This window comes from Arachis ipaensis, chromosome B03 (genome assembly GCF_000816755.2).
Source record: "Arachis ipaensis cultivar K30076 chromosome B03, Araip1.1, whole genome shotgun sequence".
Classification (NCBI taxonomy): Eukaryota; Viridiplantae; Streptophyta; class Magnoliopsida; order Fabales; family Fabaceae; genus Arachis; species Arachis ipaensis.
This window is the reverse complement of record NC_029787.2, coordinates 114547769-114551348: the sequence shown is the minus strand read 5'-3', so window position 1 is coordinate 114551348 and position 3580 is coordinate 114547769. Positions and strand designations below refer to the sequence as shown.

The following is a 3580-nucleotide window of genomic DNA, read 5'->3' as shown; positions in this document are numbered from 1 at the left end:
TAGTTGTTATGAAAATTTATTATATATTTATTATATTTAATTATCTCAATTTTTTATTTAAATTAATTATTGTAATTTAATTTTATATCATATAAAAATAAATTAATTATTAATAAGTACAACAAATTCTATCAGTATATATATTTTTCTTTAATTATATTGATAAAAATAAATTTAGACGTGCATGTTCTCGATACTTATTTAAATAAATTAATGAATTGGCTATTTAACTAACCTTTACTACTTGCACGCAAAAACAAGTTAAATCAACACTGGTGCTAATATATATAAATATGCATGTCCAAATAAAGTGACGTGAGGAAATGAAGTATGAGCAAATTAATTAGGATGAGAACAGAAGAGCTAGGAGCTACGGTGTCAAAACGAGCAAGACACTAGTGAATGAATCATCGAATAGTATGGACATAACTAAGAAAAACCAGTGGCAAAGAGAAAAACATGTGGCACCAAAACCACGGGACTTTAATTTAGGACGAGCTTGATCATACATATACGACACATCATATTATATAATTTCACATATCCAATTATCCTCTTATCTTGTCTTTCATCACTGCTTTGGGACCCTCTCCCTTTCCCTTTCCCTTTCCCTTTCGTCGTTTCATGTCTACACACGTATCGGAGTGCAGTATATCTATTAACACTACGCAAAAAAAGGACGTAACCATTAACCTCCTTCATTTATATATAATCATCATCCTTCTATCATTTTCTTTCATTTGTCCCTACTTAGCGTACCTTAATTAATCCACTCTTGATGACGACAATCCCATCATTAGATAAACTTAATCTTTTGTTTATTACCAGAATTTAATCTTAATGACGGTTTGCATAATTGCACGAAACAACATCAAATCATCACTATTTAATTAATTTGTTATTTATTCGGAAGAATTATATATAATTATAATACACAGCGATAATTTTTCACGTACAAAGTTTACTCTAAATAAATCTAGAAACAATCACTCTTAAAATTGAAAAATGATCACCAAAATAAAAAAAATTTATTGCAAGGAGCACAAAAAAGAGTTAAGATGGATGACAATGAACAATCAAAAAAACATATGAAGATCTCACATGAAGGAGAACAACTAGAAATTACTATTGAGGAGCCTAAAATCTCAAGCAAAGAGGTTGTTGTCCTTGAAGTCAATATTACTGAAGTTATTAAATCCTCCTATAAAGATAGGATGATGAATGATGGATTTAATAAATTGAATCTGTACGAAATTGTTGAGACAGTCACTGAAAACTATATTTTTGATGAAATTCGATAGACAGAATGGAGGATCCTAGACTTCTTTTAATCTAAATATAATTATACAGGTATCTCTAAAAGAATATCATAAATGGTGCAAGCTGTGGAAGCAAACACTCATAACCAAGCTTTTAGGGATAAATCTAAACCTATATACTATGGAAAGATAGATCAATAAGAGATGGACCAAAAAAGAAGCAGTTCGTGTCATGGATCTTGTAGGAGGATGCTTCCTAGTTCGTTTCTCTAATCAAGAAGATTACTTTCATACTTTATTTGAAGAACCCTGGATCATTGCTGATCACTACCTCTTAATACAAAGGTGAAGATATTTTTTTATGCCTCAAAAGAGTAAGGTTCAAAAGGTATTTGTTTGGGTTAGAATCCCAAATCTCCCAGCAAAATTATATAATAGGTACTTCATTTGGAAGGTAGAAAAAATAATTGAAACTATGCTAAAAGTATATGAGCACACGTTTATTCATTTAAGAGGTAAATTTGCGCACATTTGCATGGAAATTGACTTAAGAAAAAAGTTGGTACCATCCTTTTCAATTTTGAAAAAAGTATTCAAATTTGAGTATGAAGGTCTTCATCAGATATGTTTCCAATGTGGTAGATACAGTTATAAGTGTGATGGATGTCCGAAAAAGACTAAGAAAGTAAAAGTCAAAGACCAAAATTAAGCAACCGCCAAAAATAAAAACAATCAGCAGAGTGGAGGAGCCACCGTAAACGAAAATCAACCACAAGATGGGCAGAAGCCTCATCAAATTGGGAAAGATTCTATGAAAGGCAAAAAATTAACAAGAAATCAAGAAAATTAGGATACTCACTTTTCTGAAAATCAACAATCAGTATCCAGAAACAAATCAATCTAATTTTTCTTTTGTAGCAAGAATGATTGTCAAGAAAAAGGATAAAAGAGAAAAGCCAATAAATATGGAGAACAAAAGGGAAATTAAGACAGATTACAACCAATTTCGGTTTGATGTGCTATCAGAGGAGGTTTAGAATAGCCGACAATTGAAAAATTAGACCCAAATAGCTAGTATTGAAAACAAGAAACAAAAGAAAATTGTTAAAGTTCAAAATAAGAAAATGGTACCAAATCAAAGCAAAAAATTTGGTGGTCAAAAATCTAGGACTGACATAAATAGTGAAGTTGAATAGTCCGCCAAGCTAAGAAACCAAAATAGAAAGAATACTAATGCAAACCAAAAAGTAAAGCAACTAAGGATCTAACCAAAGGAGAGTAATCCAGATTTTATGAAAGAACAAGTCCATAACTAACAAATAGGAAAAGAGCAAGAAGGAGACTACCAGAAGTATCGAAAATAATTTAGTTATATGATCAAAGACCAAGCCAGAATCCATAAAGAAGGTGGTTATGTACCTATTGCAGGAGAAACTATTTACCTTTTCCAAACTACAAGGAATAAAGTTTTTGGGGAATCCTCTAACTCTCATCCTAAGGACGAGAAAGAAAATCATTTTTCTATCGATCCAGGAGAGGGCCAGGAGAACAGAGAAATAGAACTTGATATTTAACATGATGGACCTATTGATGTTGTAAATGTAGACTTGGAAACTGTCCCAATGAGGATAGACTCAATTGTCAAAGAGAACTAAAGATTTTTAGCCTTTTATATCCTTTTTTTCTGTTGGTTTTCTTATGATATCTAAAAATATTATTTTCTGGAACTGTAGAAGTGCTTCGGCTGAGGATTTACCTCTACAATTAAAGATTTGATTTTTAGAAATGAAGTTTCTTTCATTTTCTTTTTTGAGACTCATGTTTCGTGTGATAAAGTTCAGAGCATTATTAAAAGGATAGATTTTAATTCATGGAGCATCAATGAGGCAGAGGAATTTTCTAGTGGGATTTGATGCCTATGGAATAAAGAATCCTGAGAGGTTACACCAATTCTGATCCATAGATAATTTGTTCACCTTAAAGTACGTTGGAATAAAGAGTCTCCTTGGTATCTTACAATAATCTATGGAAGCCCTATTCCTATTAATAGAAGGGACATTTGGAATCACTGACGAACGGACTTTTTTCAGTAAAGAATTTTATAAAAATAATCACGTTGTAAGTATAGTTTCTAAACCAGCAAAGAATCCATTCGTACAAAAGTTTGGTTGTCACAAGTAACAAAACCCAATAAAATTTATAACCGAAGTATTTAAACCTCGGGTCGTCTCTCAAGGAATTGCAGGGAGGTGTATTTACTATTGGTTATGAGTTTTCTGGGGAATGTTGAGTTTGGGCAATGGGCACAAGCATATGATTGT

General features: G+C 31.6%; 1 long non-coding RNA gene across 1 annotated transcript; it reads right to left on the bottom strand.

Annotated features, from left to right (window-relative positions):
* LOC110270310 lies at window positions 372–2923 on the bottom strand. Its single transcript, XR_002359708.1, has 2 exons — window positions 2702–2923; window positions 372–664 (listed from the first exon to the last, which is right to left on the bottom strand). It is a non-coding gene; the product is annotated as an uncharacterized LOC110270310 (long non-coding RNA).